At 41.9% G+C, this 19,391-nt stretch overlaps 1 protein-coding gene across 1 annotated transcript in view; it reads left to right on the top strand.

The window, feature by feature from the left end:
• Positions 1–3,692: 3,692 nt before the first annotated feature.
• KIAA1211 (KIAA1211 ortholog) overlaps positions 3,693–19,391 on the top strand; it is a 43,332-nt gene continuing 27,633 nt past the window's right edge. The window contains 1 exon segment of the mRNA XM_019471553.1: positions 3,693–3,884. The gene's annotated coding sequence lies outside the window, so the exon portion shown is untranslated.

The following is a 19,391-nucleotide window of genomic DNA, read 5'->3' as shown; positions in this document are numbered from 1 at the left end:
GTCTAATCCAGTGGCACAGCCTCACCCCTGCATTGTGTCTGTTGTTTGGGATATATTTCTCGCTCTCTTTCCAATCATTTAACTCTCTTCCCTCTGTATGAGTGACAGTTAAATCTTTATTTGACCTGTGCTTGTGTTGAGGGCTCTGTGCAGTTTTTGAAGGGCATCACAGCCTAGGAATCCCAATGGATTTGGGCGACACTTGAGTAGTTTAAGTACAAGCTGTCTTACGGGGATTTGTCAGCTGATGTGTTGCTAAGGCTTTGCCAGCTGGGGTCCAAATGCTGTGCCTGATTTACCAGCAATAAAGCCCATTGCACCGGCCTTCATCTTTCTTGGAGAGAGCCTTAGAGTGAAAGAGAGAGTGGGAGAGGAATAGCTGCTCCTGTCGGTCTCCCCTCTGTCATTAGGGGTGGAGGGACCATGTGCTGCCTTCATGATGCCGATGCTCTCTGCTTTAACTGGCTCTGTGTTCGGCACTGCATGTCTTTATGCAGCTGACAAATTATATGACAGGTTAAAGATTATTCTAATCTGCTCTGCTACTCTTCTGGAATAAGCTGAAAAGGGAGCGTTTACCATATGTGTTGTGTTATTCTAGCTAGCGTATCCAACCTTGTTTATCTGTCGCCTTCACACCTCATGATTTTCTGTGATTCAAAACTGATTTACTGTTAACTGTTTACAGTGATTTGAACAAGAGAGGCTTGCAAAAGAGACAGGAAAAAGGTTTAATTGCTGATTTCCCGTGTTCTCCTGGGGCTGGTTCTGTAGGATTCCCATTCAAGTGATTAAGGAGAGAAGCAAATGGCCCGTGTAAGCAGACTTGTTTCCTGGCTATCTCAGCAATTGCCCTTGACACAAGTCGACAGCATTGGATGTCCCAGCCTTCAGCCTTTCCTATCCCATTTTTTTCTTCCTGCAGTATAGATAGACAAGAGGGATGAGTCATGTTTGAGCTCTAGCTTTAGAGACTCGAAAGGTTTTTGTGCAGGGCGTTGCATTGCCAATGTTTGGTTTCCTTTTTGTACTTGTGTTACTGTTATAGGAAGCATTTTACCCTGTAGGTGATATCATCCCACATCTTCCTCCATAAGATCTTGTGAAAAATTTACACAAATAGACTTTGCCTTAGCGGTCAGGCATTGCCTCCTTAGAAACCTGGAAGGGCTGGCTGCTCCTTAGCTCTGTGCCGGCAGGATGGGGAATAGCGTGTGCAGCCTGTGCACGGAAGGGTGTTCAATGGTTTTGCAATGAGTCATGAAGCCTAATTTAACGAATTCACACTTAGTAATGTGACAACTGTGCTTATGGGGTACGGAGCGGGGGAACAGCTAAGGGACGTGTTAAATCACACGGAGAAAAGCAGATCTTGGCTGGAGATAACCATGTTGGCTTTCACCCATTCTGATGAAATGAAAGCTGTGTTGACCTGTCTTACTTGTTCAACACCTAGATTCATAGTTGGTGAATCAGTACAGTAGATTTGGAGTTGATGAAGTAATTCACAGTTATATTTGAAGACCTCCAGAAGAGGAGGGGACAAGGGTAGTGTGGATGAATGACACCCAGTCTTGTGTCTGGTACTGGTGCTTTCTCTCCTGTATGCTCTACCATTTGATTTATGAGATTTTGCAGGCAGTCTCTAAAGTGAGTGAAGGGTTGGGGCAGATGTGGCCTAGAGCAGTAATTTCTCTCTTTCTCTGCATGCCTGCCAGCCTGCCTGTTAAGGGTTTTGTATAAGAATATATTTCTCTAAAGTCAGAATTGAGCAGCAAGCAATTGATCTAGCTGGAGATGTGAGTTGGTCAGCTTATGGAAAGCAGAGCTAGGGGACAGGAAGAGTAAGCTTCTGTATCCCTTTTTCATCCACGCTGGTAAAACTGCTGCTTCAGTGGTTGTTGTTTTTCTCATCTGCTCATTGTGGATCAGCGATTCTGGATGGAAAAATTCTAATGCTGGGCCTAAATTTGAGGTTAATAATTTAGCTTGTTATCTTTATGCTGCTACTGGGATGCCTTGTTGTCTTAATGAAGTTGCACAAATGCTGTGTATCTTGACTGCCCAATGAGAAGAATGATACCCCTGTAAACTTCTTAGGGATCTGTAAAGGAAATGCAGAATTACTATCATCTGTTGCGTCTTTGACTTTATAATTTCAGTCTAGGTTTTCTGCTTCACCCATAATCAGGTACAGGTATAATCAGATTCACAAGGAGTAGCTTTCTTGCTCTTTGTGTAAGTTTGATCCCACCCCTGGGTTCAACACATGCTCGCTGACACCATGCTAGTTTGGAAACCACTCATCACTGGAAGTAGCCAGACTGCAACGTGCTTGGGCACAGGGCACATTTTCTCTCTCTAAATACCCTGTAGTTATGGCTCCAGCAACTACAAAGGGGTGTTACCCAGATGTGGCTTTGCCATACGTAGGTATAGCAGAGTGGAGTGTAAAACCTGATGTGATATTGAAGAGTACTATTGCCCTACAGAAGATTTTTCATATTTCCTGGTCAAATGTTCCTACAGGGGCCTTCTATGTACTTTGCAACCAGCAACAGCTCATAGGAAGAGTAGAGCGTGCTGAGGAAGTGTGTATGCACGCAGCCTGGGAGAAAAGCACATATAGGGTTTTAAATAGCTTATGAAAATATTTGTCACCAGTACAACATGATGCTTCTCAAACTGGATTATGATAGGAGGCTAAAAGTTTGTTGCGTTTTATTTTTTTTTAAATAGCTTGTTTTAAGTAGATTCAATGCAAAATTAAGTAGAGGCAGAAAAGAAATTAAGCTCTTTGACAGTTATGATGTTTCAGAAATTCCTTGGTGCATCCCAAACCAGAGAAATTAACCTCTTCTTGGCAATGGTTAACAAGAAACTGTTGGTACTTCTTTTTACTAGATGTGGGGAAAGTAGTTTGAAGCTGCATTTATTTTCTTCAGTCTTTGGTGGAAAAAAACGTTGCTTTTTTCTGGTTAACTTTTTAATTTCTTGTTCCTGTCTTCATGTCTGTTTTGTCTTTTTGCCGTGCTTTTTTGGTGCAGCTTTTAAAGTTTAAGCGACTCAAGGAAGAAATGCTTGGTCAAATTCTGTCCTCAGTTACTTGGGGGAAAAAAAGTCAGAAAAATATATTGACTTTGCTGATATAAAGCTGGATGTTTATTGCAGTAACCCACCAGCAAACCAATAGAACTTTATCCTGTTCTCTTTGTTCATTTGCAAATTGACTTGTCTAGTTATGAGGCTACGTAAGTACAATATAGTAGGCTGTTTTCAATTGCTTTTAATTCAAGGCAGAGGATCCAGCACCTGCCAAAGTGGGGTGACCAAAGCAGTGCTTGTCTTCTGGTGAAAAGGTCAAAACAGAAGTGTGGTGTAAAGCCTAAAAATGAGCCTCAAATAATAAATAATAAATAAATTCTGTCTCTACAAAATTAGCCTTTCTCTACATCCAAATGTTTGGCTGCACTGACACCTCCAAGCAGATCCTTAAACTCGAGAGCAGATGTTTTAATGCTCTTACGTTCGCTTTGTCAGTATGACGCGTCAACAGTGAGTTGCAGCCCTGCATTTACATGGCAAGCACCGGTCTGCTTCGGGCTGGTGACTTGCTCTTTGACCTCATTCTTCCTTTGAAGCTGCTGCGGCGGTGTGTGTTTGTAAGCTGTGCCGAGGCACCGCGTCCCTCAGCCCTGTGCCTGTTTGTCCACAGACAAGAAAAAAGCAGGCAAATTCCAGCCTTTCAAGAAGCTCTTTGGTAAGAGGAAGAAAAGAGAGCCCACGTCAGACTGCGAGGAAGCCAAACTGAAGCCCAGCCACTCCTTCGGCAACGTCTGCAACGGCACCTTCTCCTCCGATGAAGAGCCAAACAGTGGTCTGAGGTAAGCTCACACGGGTCTGCTGCCAGCCCGTGCAAACACAAGGCTTGTTCTCCCTGCTTTTAATGGAATTAAATTCTCCCTCCGCCGAGTGGTAGCAAGTTGTACACTGCTTGTTAGGAAGCGTATGCATCTCTGTCCCTCCTCTGAACGTGACACCCGCTGCTGCAGACCCAGAGGTCTCACTTCTTGCACGTGTTTCTTATTGGGTACATGTGCCGGTCTGCAAAAAAGAAATCCCAGGGTGAAGCAGAAATTAATTTGAATCTGGCTCCGTGATTTACTAGAACTCCATGGCAAACACCTGAGCAGAGGTATTAACGGCATCTGTGTTTTTAATACTGGGGAAAGGGAAACTTGAACTGGCTGCTACAGATACTTTATTGCATACTTTTCCCTGCAAGGTGCTATCTCTGGGTCAGGACGGAGACATCCTCTTTCAGTCTATCCCGTTCAGTTTTTGCCCTGTAGTTGGGGTCAACAAACAGGATGCTTTTATTCTGATCCGAATTGAATGTAGAGTAGAAGGAGGAAGACAGGGGAGAGAGACACCGGGAAATAGATTGTATTCCAGTGACAAGAGAGGACAGGAGGAGAGCATGAGAATTTGCTGCAGAAATGATGGGAGAAAAACTGCACAGAGTTAACTAGTCAGCAATATCTAACTAGGAACAGAACAGAAAAAAAAAAAAAAACCAAAACAAAAAAACCCCACCCCAACAACAAAAAAGAGCAAGACCAGATGCACAAACTAATTGGGTCAGTAATACTTATTTCACTTTCCAACTGAAAGTCTCAGAGAGGTTAGTTGACTTTGGCCACAAAGCCTGCTTCTTTGGAAAAAAAGGAACTGTTTGCACTGGGGAGTGTGAAAGTAAAAAAATCTGAGAGGATCAAAAAAACATACCAAATTTCCCTGCTCAAGAAAGAAATGTGTATCAGAAACATCACTCTGCAGAGTATTTTCAGTGGTGCAAAATCATAGTTGTAAAAATGTGGTGTTTGGGGTTTTTTTTTAAGCTTCTGGATTTTTTGTTCCATTCCGTGAAATTCTCTCAGTTCTAGGTTTCCCCCTTGGTTTCTGCAATGCAATATTGTGCACCTCTTCTGCCTCTCCCAGCTTTTCAGAAAATCAAGACTGAGCATAGTCACGGTGTAGATGGAGACGTGACTGACTCCTATTGCGTTGCACTGCCTGTGTGCATGATGCCGAGCAACTGTAGGAAGTTACAGTACCTTTTGCCTCAGGAGCAAACTAGTGAACAAGAGCAAAACAAAGGGATCTCGCTATCAGGGTTTTCCCATTCAGTGTAACTGAAAATGCAGTGCTGCGCCCAGAAACAACCAGTGATATGGGAACTTGTCCCATTCGTCAACGGTGAAGGGAAGGTGTGACAGACCCTTGTGAGACGGCTAAATGCTTGCATTTTTAAACATATTAATTTTTCTAATTAATAAAGGCATTAAACATAAGTCTCTAGAGGAATAAACTAGACTGCAGAATTTAAATCACAGGGGATTAGCAAATGTGAAGGGTCCCACGACTCATTTCAAGTGGAACATTTCTTTCTGCGCTTGTGATTCGTGAGAGGTGCTTCTGTTTTAGCCTGCTAGAAATACTCAGTCAAAACTCTGTTTTCCCCGTCGGGCTTCATGGTGCAAATTTGGATGGGATTTGATAATAATTTTCAGTTTGCAGGTAGTGTTTGCCACATTACTCATCTTACAACAAGCATAGATGTTAAGTGCAGTGCATTAGATTGCTTTGGGGAGCTTAGCTTTGCCACCCTTTTCTGTTTTCAGCAGCGTTGCTTCCATCTGTTATACTTTTTTTGCCTTTAGTATAATTTCAAATGTTTATGAATTGAATGCAGAGATAAGCTATCTAAGTAAAATAATATATGCAGTTGTTTATAAGTTGTCTAACAGTAAATACATTACCATACCTTCCATTATTCATATAGAAACGGACCAGAGCAAATATAAATAACTAGTAGTATATTTATATAACCAAAACCTTGAGTCGTTTTATAAAACTGTCTGCTTCAAACTCTTTAAGAATATACAACATATATAACTGTATCTATACAAAAGCATAACAAAAGTTCCAGTTTTGCAATGAAGTTCAGGGATGCTCCCGTTCCCTTAGTAGAGCTATATTTCTTCATTAACCTGTAAAGTACATTAATTTGTTATCTGCAGATGGTTCATGTGGACTTTTTGTTTTGTTTTGGGGAGGGGGAGGTTATTATTTTGAAAAGATACTAAGGAAGAAAGCTGCTTCAGGAAGGTAGAGACAAGAAAATAAATGAGTATAGGCTAAATAAGAGATCTGTATTGCTTCCAAGACCTAAGCTAGTATTTCACTGCGTGGTGTATTGGCTTACAAGCCTGCTTGGAGCTAATGCCTTAACCTCTAATAGAGACTGAGCCGACTGGGTGATACAGACATACCAGGAGCAATTTAGGTAATCTGCATATGGTGTAGATTGACTAGCTGAGTTGGAAGCAGCCTGAGAGATCTTCCCGTCCATCCTTTCTTACAGCTACTTCCTGGACTCATCAGATGCAAATAACTTGCTTGGTATCCTGATGTGTGCACACTTCAACCTATTTATTCACCCATGTTGTTTTGCAGTTCCCAGGTTTGCAATTTGTCTTGCCCTGCCTTGTGAAAGACTGGAATTCCTTTTTCCACTTTTATATTGCCCTTCTCGAGTTTACAAAGTTAAAACTGTATTCATTAACTTTCTGTCCTAACCGTATGAGCTGGGAAATAGAAGTGCTTGTTACAAGACAAGGTAAATTACATTTGTGGAGCTTCACTAAATTCTCCAGAAGCTTCTGTTCTGAGGCTATGATTTGGCACTTTGTAAGATTCTGTATTTGTCTTATTTGTCACAGTTGACACTAAGCAAGCATTGTGAGGAAATACATGAAAGGGCACCTGCGTGGTGCCCTACGAAAAATTTGTCATTCTGGGTTGATGTGCAGAGGCAGCAAGGAATTACATTTTTCTTATACAGGGTACCTTTCGCTTTTCTTATACAGAGTGCCTTTACTTGGGCTGAATGTAATATTTCAAAGGACCTGGAAGTAGATCTGTCAGGTCTTTAAGACTCAAGTGTGACAACATTGATCTTCTTCCAGGGAAAAGTCTTGGCAACGTTCAGTCTCTTGAATGTGTCTGTCCATGAAGTGGGACCCCTTTATTTGTAAATCCCCATCAAGTTCTGCATAATCCCTGTAAAACTGTTCTCAGGTCACCTACATAAAGTCATCCTCATTATGAAGAAATCAGCTAAAGATCTTAGTTCTCTATATATGCTGAGGAAGACTGTCTGTGAAGAAGAAAGCATGAGAGATTTCCTGTCTTGTAAACGACTTTGCCCAGTATTTGCTGAACCTTTGTCAGCATGAATTGCTATTGGGACTGGACCGCGAATCACCCAGCTCTTTGCCTAGTAGAGCTGTGCTAAACTGTACAGCGGTTTCTACTCAGCTAATGAATTCAGCTTCTTTTCTGCTTGTGGGGACCACGTGCGTGAGCAGTGTGATTTCTGCAAATGTGTTAGTTCTTTGAAAATGCCTCATTTTGGCAAGCAAAGTTGCTATTTGCTATTCAAGCTGTATCCTTGTTGCACTTGATCAGATAATTCAGAGAGATCGTATAATTGCACTGATTTCTTCTACAATGATTGTAGAAGCCAAATGAATTCCCTTGCAAATATAAAGTTTGGTTTCTGACAATTTTACCAGCAGAACTTCAAAATTATCTTTCCTTGACAATTGTCCTGACGTCTTGCCAGGAAACTTCAATTCTAGAAATGTAAACTGAGCATATGCAGAGCTGAAGGACAATCTTTCAGTACTTTTTGTAATATTTGCCCAGTGTCTGCACTCAAAGACAGACTTCGCATGGATTTAAGGCAAGTATTTTGCACAGTTCTCCTCACTAGGCTATATAGGTAAGCAAAATAAGCAATAAAGTGTTTATGGACCAAAGCTGGGGCAAGGAGCACAGTGTGTTCCCAAGCTGCATCAGGAGTTTTATTGCTTGTGATGGGAAGTTCCCAGGGGGGGAGGCCCCAGGGTGACAAACCGGGACGCAGTGCCAAAGATGCAGCACAAGCCAGGTCACGCATCTGTATGGAGCTGCAAGTTGTGTGAGCGGCTGTCTCCTCGTAAGAACTGACATCTGAATATCTCCGGGCAGTCCGCCTGCCAACGCCAAGAGTGAATCTTTCCATTTGAAAAGAGCAGAAGGAGGACTGGGGAGAGGAGGGGAAAAAAAAAGCATTTCATTGTCATCTTAAGAGGCCTTCATTTAGTAATTTGCTAAAAGTAATTTTTGTCAGGGGCTGGGTGGGTTGGGCTGTTTCACTGGTGCTTTACACCTGAGTCCAAAAGCCACAGACAGTCTGAACGTGGAAAGGAGACGGTGGTTTCGTACCAGCCATCAGCGTTTATAGTGCAAATTTGGCTTCTCTCTGCTTAAGAGAGGCCAAGGGCAGTGGTGGAAAGAATGTCAGTGACGCATAGATGGGGCTTCCATGGAATGGGGCACGCGCGTAACACATTTCTTGGAGGATACTTGGCCACTACTGGCCTTCCTTGAAGTATTTTTTAGAGGGAAAATAACGTGATCAAGATTTGATCAGTCAGTTGAGTTGTGGTTTCGGCAATAAATTCCAGACAGCTGTTATTGTTTATGTAAGAGGTATTTGACCTGTAAAGTATAAATTTTAATTTTACATTAATTTTGAATTCTGCGCCTGAATGGCCACAAAGGGCACAAGCACAAATTTTCAGGCAGAAAAAAGATAGGAGGTATAGCTATCAACATGGCTAAGTCATGATCTCTTTAACGTGCTGAAATTTGAGAAAGAAACCTACAGAAAGTGGAAACAAATGATGAATCGCAGAGGAATGTAAAAGAGAAGGAGGAGTAATTTTATGAATTCTTTACTGATAGGAGGAGGTCTAAGCAAAGAGTTGGTCCTCTGTAAGCAAGGAGAGAATGATGGCAACAAGTGAAAAAAAAGGCAGCACTAAGTGTACTTTCATCATTATGTCTGTTTTTAGCCTGTGTGAACTTTGTTACTGTGAGTGCAGTTTATACTGAGTTCGTGCATACATGGATAGCAGGAATACCACAGCTTTGAGAAAATACGTACAACAAATAAAATGCAGGTTCTTCTGGAGGGTCCAGATTGGGACCTGTATTCTTGTGGTTGTTTTCACAGAAGTTAGAGATAGGAGAGGCTAGTTCAGTGCTCTGCCACCCTTTATGTGCTTGTTCCCAGCTGAGTATTTACCTCTGAAAACAAAATTATTCATCTGATTTTTCTAAACAGCGCATTCAGCTTGGGAATTTCTGCAGGTGTTTGTGGTCTTCTCCTCCTCCAATAACAGCATATTATGTAAGCCAGGTCTAGGAGGTGATACAGTTTGTTCACTGTTAGTCATCTCTTGTATCTCCATTTTAGTTTCTGAATATTTAATTTTCATTTTGCATTTCATGTGAATGAGAACAACTCATCTGCGTCAAATGTGGCCTTGGTTACTAACTGCTGATCAATGGCATTCACTCTCGTCGTCATAGAGACTTGCCTGAAAAATGAATGTAATTATATTTTCCTCATCTCTCAAGTGACTCTTTTATTACTGCTCAGGTAATTACCTGACATGTACCTTGAAACAATATGTGGTGATTGATTAAGTAAGGAAAAAAAAAACCAATCAGGAGAAACTGCTCTGTCTCTTTCTTTCTGGACTTTGCATTGCCTCTTCAGCAATCCCAGCCCCTGCTCTGATGGCACGTTCACCTTGCAGCTCAGATTTCCACGTCATCTGAATGGGTAACGCGCTTCACGTGAAGAGTGTCTCCCATGTTACTTTGGTGGGGGATAGCGAAAAGAGTAGGACAGATGTTACGGTTGTCTTTTCTTAGCATTGTCCTGTACTACCTGCAAACATCAAATTTGGTGCAGATGACAATCAGCAGCAGGACAGAAAGATTCACGTTCCTGCTCCAGGCCACCTCAGGGATTTCACTAAAGGCTTGATCCCAAGGTAGGGTCTGCTTTTGGCATCTTGTTTAGATGGACTCTTATAAAGCAGACATATCAAAGTAGTTGTTGGCACACAGTCTGTTCCAAAAGGTCCAAAAGCAGCTCATGATATTTTAAAATCTTCATAAAGTGAAGTCTTGCTTTTACCTCCAACTCAAATTGTAAGCCTCGTGTATAACCTTTTAACATCCGTGTATTGTTTTTTTATGCATGACTATTAGAGCATTTGCTCTCGTGAAAATGATTCACCAACAGTTCAGCTGTTCCATTTCTAAATTTGAGAGTGGGGAGGAGGGAAACCCAACAACCTATAAATGATAACTTGCAAGAATCTGCTTTGTTAAAATAGGAAGAATAAGAAAACTTTATTTGATGTATTGGTTTATTAGTTGGTAGTATACTCACACATTCATAAATCCCTGTGAATTGAAGGTGCTGGCTAAACATGAAAACAAGCAGACCTAAAGAATCTCAAGCTTTTGTGTTTTGGGTCCAGGGGAATGTCCTGCTTCCTTCTTGGACAATTTCAGCCACTACTTTGACACGTTTCCATGCAGCATTGGGCAGTTTTGTATGAAGCAATCTAGACCCCCAAAAAAGTGATCTGTCTACCTGTTTGCAGCTTCAAAGAGCTCCCAAGATATCTTCCCTCTGTCACATCCAATTTTCATACACTGGGCAATTTCTTCTTTTTTCTTTTGCTTATTAGCCTGATTTCTGCAAGTGGCTTTTGTCAGTCTCCTAATGTCCCTTGTAAGTGTCTTGTTTTGAGTGCCTTCCTGACTCCAGTGGGAGTGCCTTGGTGCAGTGGTGCTCGGTGTCCACCTTCTCCTGGAGACTTCATCTTAGCAGCACTCTGATTTCAATAAGTATTTCTTCAAGCCCAAGCAGAGCAAAGCAACATATGGATATTGCAAGGCTTTTAGAAACAAAGCATGCTTGGATTTTCCTCACTTGTGTCAGCTGACATGGATCCATGTTGAACAAGTTTCTTACTTCTGGGTTACAAGGTGTATTGTGGGAATGAAGGGGTGTTCCAGGACAGAAAAGGTTATGGCAAAGAGCAGCTTTGCTCTCTCCAGTTCTTCATTTGCGTGGATCCTTTTATAGGATTCATAACAGGTGTTGGTGAAATTAGAGTTGTTTCACCACCTTTTCTGTGATTTGTATTACAGCTGAACACCACAGGGATAGGAGCCACAACTATGTATGAGTGGCTATTTCTGACATGTACTGAGTGACATGCAGTCAGGGCGGAGGAGTGGGGAAAGCCTTCTTGAAATGGTCCCAGGTGTCTTGACAGAACATAAGATTAACATCATGCTCAGCAGTTTTGTTGATCTTACCCTTTCTTGACACCTCAGCTCTTGCCTTCCTCCCTCCTATGACCAACTTGATTAAGTCTTTGTGCTCCAGAAGCTTTGTTCTCAGGTATGTGAGCTAGGACTTTTCACCACTTGTTGCAATTTTAACGCTTACTAGAAATTCGCACTAAATCCATCAACTTGCCATTTTTATTTTTTTTCAGCTGCTACTTGAGTGCAAAGATGCCTCGTTATGTACGCTGTAGTTTGTATGTGATCCTGAGAACCCTTCAGTAGGCTTTGTCTCTGCAACAGCTGTTAACATTTTATACCAGGTCCCACTCTGTGTCTGTCTCCTTTTTTCATTGTCTTTCGTCCTCAACCCTGATCACGACTAGCTTCATTTTCACCTTAATAATCCCAGAACTTTTTTTTTTCTTCCCCAAACTCTGGTCTTCACTTCTTCCATCAGAAACGCTGTCTTGCTTTAGTCTCCCTGAAAGGTTAGGCTGCCCTACTGTCTACTTGTCTTCTCCCTTGCCCCCCTTTTGGATGTTTCATTGCATTCCCCCTCCTAATCATCATATACTTTATTTCCTTGCAGATTCTGCATGGCAACTGCCTTTTCTGCAGCTGGTAAGGTCTGGGACTGGGCTCAAACCGAGCAGAGTTGTCACCTGTAATATAACGTGCTGTCTTATTTCCTCTTCCTTTCCTTCCTTATGAGTTAAATGCAATCGCTATATAGGGCTTATTCCTGCCAAGGCTAACTTAAACTTTTCACTTCCTTTTCTCTACATTTTGCCATATTTTAGAGCAAATTTTGCATAAGCATATGCTGCTGTTTGATAGAATAGTGTCACACACAGTGGATTGCCAGGTCACATGTGAAATTTGGACCATTTAGAGCCCTGTTCCTTCCACTAGCCTGCATATTTCAACTGGTGACTTGTCCACAATCCTCAAGCTGTGTTAGGGATTCACTTGCAGAGTTACTGAAAACCAGAGTGATGCCTTTCATTGCTCTGCATACTGACACTTTCTGAGGTTGGAGGATTTGGTGAATAAGTATATAAAATTCATGTGTCAAGAACTCTCTAGTCCCACCTCATTACCTTCTTGTCAGAAAGCAGCAAGGGCAGGGCTCCTCCCTCAAGGGAAGGCAAGCGGAGCACCAAGGGGGATCCCACAGCAGGGTAGGGGCCTCATCACCCAGGGCCCAGTCCCACAGTATCTAAGCAAGACAAGCAGGACAGATCCTGGGATGGTGGCCAGGTCCAACCAGGAGTACCGATAAGGCAATATCTGGATGATAAGGCAGGTCTGAGGCTGAGCCAGGAAGTCAGTCTGTAGGTCAGGATCAGATCCATTGATCACCCCGCAGGTCCACAGTGGGAAGGCAGGGCCAAGGGCAAGCCAGGAAATCAGTCTGCAAATTGAGGTCTGGGTCAAGAGACTTCATGGCCAGGCACAGTTGTGGCTGAGCTGGAGACCAGCACTCCTCCAGCATAACTCAGGCAGGGACCAAAGCCTCAACTGTGGTTTTAAATAGAGCTCCTGGACCCGTGTGTGGGTGGAGGTCCCAAGTGAGGCTGGTCAGGGACATTAAAGCTTCTTAGTGCACTCAGGGCCCTGACACCTCCCATGATTAATTTCTATGCCCTTAATGATCATGATTTTGGCTAGATTATTAGCATGCATTAAAGATGCATCAGCTACTCAAAACTAGGCTTGATCCCTACCTTTAAAAAAAATTAATTTACAGTAAGTTCATAGGTTACAGATCTCCTGATGACATCAAACTGGAGCTTTGTATAACACAATGTTGCATGATGTCTTTTGAAACGAGCAGAGCTACTAACACAGAGACTGCAAAACGGGTCATTGGCGTCAGTGGGACTCTGGTGGGTCGTAACAATGGGACTGTGCAGTTTTCACAGAGTTAGTGCCCTGAGGTTTGGCAGTTCCTGAAGGCGATATGGATATATCTTTAGATTGAGCACAGAAGTGATCCCTAAGTTTATTTTATGAAAAGGAATCCTTCAACTACCCTGCTAAAAGATCTCCCTTTTGCCTGTTCAGCTTGTAAGGACCATGTTTACAGGTTTGTTAATCCAATGAAGCAACGTGCCATCTAAGCACAGTTGTAACTCAGACTTATGTTGCGGCATGGACAATATTCCCCATCTAGGCGTGAGTTAGAACTAAAACTCACATTCCAGCATGACAGATGAAAGAGAGGACACTAAAAATACAGCTCAGAATTATAATCCATTTTCCTCTATTACAGTATTAATGCATCTCTGGAATGACTATAAAATGCAATTTATGTTTTTCATCTCTAGCTGCCCTGGGGACATTCATGGGAGATGCAAAGAGTTGGAATCAGATTTCTTTTTTAAAACAAAACATTAAGTAAGGGCAACCTATCACTGCACTTGTCATTTCCTTGGGGCACTATTCTGGGAGGTGACTCTCAGATGTCTTTGAAGGGATTATACTAAGTGTCAGTACCTGGCTAAAACAAACTCGTTCTTGCTTTGCATGCTTTGTGAATTTTTTAGTGTTAAAAATGGCTTTATGTTAAAAAGTTGGCTCTGATCTCTAATGATTACAGAATCGGTTTCTAATGGAAATCTAAAAGAGTGAAAGTCATGAGACTGGGTTTTTTTTGGAGTCAGTCTCTACAAACATGAAAGAACAGAACAACTCATTCTTTCCCTTTATTTTGCAGTTTCTATTTCTAACATTTTAATATCGGAGTGGGAGGAACATTTATGACACACCGAAGAGGCAATTGGTGGTGCGAGCTTTCTGTACTACAGTAATGCACCGATACAGGATTATGCAAGGGCTGAGACCTCAGTGTTCCCTGCTGGCAAAACTTCCCCTTTTTAAGGACCCCACGTTTGCCTTTGAGAGGAGAAATAGCTCTGGAGAAAAATGGGGTCTAAAACATAATAGCCACCAGTACCGAGGTAAACTTAGCCTTGTATCCTGTGCAGTATTACCCCTGCACACACTCTGGTGTACTTAAGGGTGCAGTCCCACAGCAGTATATGCTGATTGAAATCTGGACTGCAGTTGTCTGACTCTTTCCAGTGGCTCTCTGGACATGCAGCTAGCATGGAAGCTTGTGTCAGTGTTTGCTCAGCCAAACCAGGAAGTTTTGTGGGTTTTTGAGTTTTGTTGGGCATTTTTTTTTTGTTGTTAGTTATTCAGTCAGAACAGCTTTCTGAATTGTTTCATGTGAACCGTGAGCACTAAGCAGGCACAAAAGAGGTGATGGGAACACGCAGGGAGGAGGATAAAGGGAGATAGGGTGATACCTCACCCAGTCCTGACTTGGAGTATCTATAGCTGACGGACAATTGCATCCTAAACAGATAACGATGCATAGCAGTGGATGGCTGATGGGGGTCCAAAGAGCAATCTCTCTCAGTTTGCTGGTCTTCATGGGAGAGGAGTAAGACTGTTCTTGTAGGCTCAGGGTGGTCCCATTCTGCTGTGAAAGATTTGTTTCACATTTCCTAGTTTCTTAGTACACACAGACACCTCAGCAAGAGTGAGTAATGTAAAGAGGGGTTACTGCACAGAGATTTTTGCAAGCCAAATTCATACATAGATACATTAGATCTATGATACTTCCAATATCTGCGTAATCTGTTTTACCTGTGGTTTTCTGGGATTCTTCCAGAAGTCTGAAATATAACAGAAGGTGTTCTCCCTTTCCAGGGGAATGAATTTATCAGCACTGAGTTAAACAAGGAGTCTGAGAAACATATTCATTTTGTGCAGACAAAAGCTAGTTAGGGGCGAGATGTATTTGAGGCAACTCTTTTTACAGCTAAATACAGTTAAACCTGGGCTAGGAGTCCACATCATGTCCATGGTCAAGATGTGGTGTGGTCCTCGTACTCCATGTCTTGCTCTATTTCCCACCTGTTTGACGCTACTGGCTTAATTATTTGTAAAAATCCTGTGGGGTGATTGGCTCTGCTGTACTTTTATGCTCTTAGGGTACCCTCAAGATAAAGACATATCCTGGTGCACTCTTTTTGTGCCAAGGCCCATGTTTATCAAAGAACCCCTCGTACATTCTCAAAAATGTAGTAGTTCTTAAGACTTTCATCCTAATAAAAGAAGGTGAAAAGTATGTTCTTAGTTTTGCTGAGAAACCGAGTATTCCAACCTATCTTCAGGAATCTGAAGAGGGACACAGGTGTGTCAAAGAAAACTCTGAGAACGAATGCAATTTAACTTTGCTTTGAGTATGAGATAATTCATTTTGAAAATTTGTGTATTGGAACTGAAACTGGAACATGATACTTGGGTTGCAACACATCTTCAGAGAGAACATCTTTAAGGATTTGCTAAAAGTGCTTTGTATTTTGGTATAGCACATCCATAATTCATTTAATTTAGTCAGGTTTCTGGAAGTGAGTCAGATGATGATTCAATTATTTTCAGCACAAACAGCCTCTGAAGTGCCATCATCAGTATTATCAACAGAAGTGCTCATAAACTGATGCCACTTGTTGTGGTTTAACCCCAGCCAGCAACTAAGCACCACTCCGCCCTGGTGGGATGGGGGAGAGAATCGGAAGAGTAAAAGTGAGAAAACTCATGGGTTGAGGTAAAGGCAGTTTAATAGGTAAAGCAAAAGCCGCACACACGAGCAGAGCAAAACAAGGAATTCATTCACTACTTCCCATTGTCAGGCAGGTGTTCAGCCATCTCCAGGAAAGCAGGGCTCCACCACACGTAACAGTTACTTGGGAAGACAAACGCCATCACTCCGAACGTCCCCCCCTTCCTTCTTCTTCCCCCAGCTTTATATGCTGAGCATGACGTCATATGGTGTGGAATATCCCTGTGGTCAGTTGGGGTCAGCTGTCCCGGCTGTGTCCCCTCCCAGCTTCTTGTGCACCCCCAGCCTGCTCGCTGGTGGGGTGGGGTGAGAAGCAGAAAAGGCCTTGACTCTGTGTAAGCACTGCTCAGCAATAGCTAAAACATCCCTGTGTTATCAACACTGTTTCCAGCACAAATCCAAAACATAGCCCCATACTAGCTACTATGAAGAAAATTAACTCTACCCCAGCCAAAACCAGCACACCACTGTTTTCCCACATCTCTTGGAAGTGATAATGCAGTTTGAAACTGTAATACCTTCAACCATGGCTATGACTGTAGCCCAGGTCTCTGACATACCATGAATCTATCAAAAGCCATTCCTGATGTCAACATGCCTTTTAATTGAGGGGAGGGCTTTCTGAAGCACAGTCTGTAGATGTGGATTGTGAGGATGTTATTGTATAAAGGCTTCTAAGAAAAATTTCAGAGATGGGAATGGTGGTAGCAGTGAAGTAAACTCAATTATTCATACTGTATTATGACTTAAAAGAAATTCAGTCTTTCCGAAAGTAGAACATGAGGAGAGTGAAAAAAGGGGTGGAAAAAGGACCTTTGTGATATAATCTGTCAAACTCACAGCTGGGAAGATTTGAAAGGATTGTGGGCTCCAAGTGAGTAAAATAAGAGACCTTTCAGAAAGTTCAAATAGCCTGGAAAACACCTTAAACGCTATTTAAACTTGCCTGTAAAAGAAACTAGGTTACTACAATGTGTGAATGTTTTTTCTAATGTACTTTAGCCTACATAGACATTTAAGCAAAATTCTTAAAACATTTTTGCCAGTTATTGGACATGTGGCTAGCAAAATTACTCAGTCACCCGGTTCTGAAATATCCAGTATATCTGCAAAGCATTTTGAGGGGATACAGTAGAGAGGAATCTTGGGTTAATTCACTGTGGGATTTCTTTTGAATGTTTCATGCGTTCTGACAATTTGGAGTATGTTTGTTTTGGCAGCAAGTTAATAAGGAAACAAAAACGGACAAAAGCTTTCAGATATGTTTGGCCTCAGCTCTATGAAACACAAATGTGTGATGCCGTGTAACGAGGAAGTGCCTAAATTGAAAGCAGTTGGCGTATGGGAGAACATCAGAGAGAGATGCTGTACATGCGTAGCATGGTCCTAACCTGGCATCGGTACCCCTGCGGGCACTTGTCAGAGATAAGGTTGGACTTCCAGTGGTGATGTTCTTATGATTGCAGGTCACATGAAGCTCCCAAGCTCTTTCACATGACCTGGTGTCCCAAAGGAAGCTTTAAATGACATTTTAACAAGTCTCACCACACTAGCCATAAACCCAAATCCTCACATAGCCAAAAGCCGGTGTCCTGTGTATCTTAAACAGTCAGGAGATTCGTTGGATTAGTTCACAGGCAGGAGGTGAGAGTAGATCACTAAAGGTGTCCTTAGCTCTGTAGCAGAATGGGGAAGATCTTCATCCACAGCCATGTCCTAGGTGGTCCACCAGCACCGACCCCAGCAGTTGCTCTTTTCTTCCATTTCAGGGACTCATATTATGGGGCAGTTCCTACTGCCAGAGCATCCCTGCTTCTGGTCAGCTGAAGTTTTGGGGTTTGAACTGCTAGCAAACCCTGTTCAGTTCAAAAGCTGCAGGTTGTCTGTTCCCAACTTATATATTAACAGATTCATTAGTAAGGTCAAGAACGACTTGCCAACAAGTCACTGAACTCTTTGGTGCCTGAGTTGCAACCCTCGCCTACTAATTAGTTGTAACAAACAATAGGGATAAACATGAGCTGTCTAATTTTAAGTATAAGAACACCAATCCACTGGACAGTAAAAGGGGAAAATGGTGTCACGTGTATGGTGAATAGCTGTGAGACAAAGCCATAAGTATCTGAGCCACAGTATTGCTGGAAAAATCTTTGAGAGAGGATCCTCTCTGGAGCACAATATGACCTGGATTATGCATCCTCAGCAGATCTCTCAGCTCAAAGGTAAATAGTAAACGATAAATTCCCACTGGCCTTGCCTTCTGCACCTGCAGCAGTTTCACATACTGAACCGTGCAAATGCAGGAGGGGTTGGCATGGGTTGGTTTGTCAAGTTTTGCATGTTCCTCTCAGTTTTGGCTGTGAATACAGACTCCCCCCCCCGCCCCCCTTTTTCAGTTTTTGCTGGATATTCCGGCTCCCCCCCCCGCCCCCCCCCCTTGTTGAATGCAGTGCTGGAGCTTTCGGTTCAAACAGACCTACATGGTTATATGAAAAAAGCCAACTCGCACTCAGCTTCATGTCAAACCACTCATTTTGCAAGCCAGGCCTGCTAGGAATTTGTCTCTGTTTAAGTGGCATTTCTCAAACTGTGGTTCATGGGTGGCCAAGGAAGGTAGATATATTCCAATGCCACGCAATTTTACCACAGCTCTGTGTACAGGCTGAGTCATGACGATTCGGTATAGAAACCTTTTTAGAAGAGGGTTTAAAAATATACTTTTATGGTTTCTCTAATAAAAGGTTTCTAAAAGAAGGTGTATTACCTTTAGCAGCCAAAGGCAATCAAGTTGTGGTTTTTATTTAAAAAAAAATCTAAAACAGAATATAGCATCAGTTAAATGTCTCCCCTCTTTGATGGCTAAAAATGCTATGAAATATTGACCAGCTCTTTGCTTGGTTGTGTGCTGGTTTGTTTCAACTGAAGCATGTTGTTCAAATATTAATTTTGGGTAAAAAATAGTTTTTCAGTTAGTCTGTGCTTTCATGGAGGATGAAATGATATAGGGAGCTGTGTGTGTGCTCCCCAAAAGCTTGGATGATTTATTTTGTGAGTGTAAATGTATTTTAAATATAAACTAGAGAGAGTAAGAGGTTGTGGGTGGCTTTTTTTCTATTATATTCAGGTTACCTGTAAGAAATTTTGTTAGAAAAGTCAAGAATAGCCTATCATTTAATCCATTATAAAAAGTTAATGTAACCCCATATAACATTCTTTCTTGGTAAGAAAAGATTATAATTTTTACTTAAAAAGATTATTTCCATAGCCCAGGAAAAAAAATGAGATAAAAATATAATAAATACATTCCAAACATTTTTTTTTCAAAGTATGAATAGAAATATTTTGAGCAATTTATAAACAATTAGCACATTTTAGAAGGGTGAAAAAGGTAATATACTGATTTTTTTAAATATATGAGGCTTTAATTTTTCTTGTTGTTTTGCTTATCCCTCTCTCTGGAAGTGTCATCTTCCCTGGTTTT

The sequence above is a fragment of the Aptenodytes forsteri genome, unplaced genomic scaffold, assembly GCF_000699145.1.
Source record: "Aptenodytes forsteri isolate BGI_AS27 unplaced genomic scaffold, ASM69914v1 Scaffold65, whole genome shotgun sequence".
NCBI lineage: Eukaryota > Metazoa > Chordata > Aves > Sphenisciformes > Spheniscidae > Aptenodytes > Aptenodytes forsteri.
Note: the sequence above shows the minus strand (reverse complement) of the source record. Positions and strands in the feature narration are given on the sequence as shown.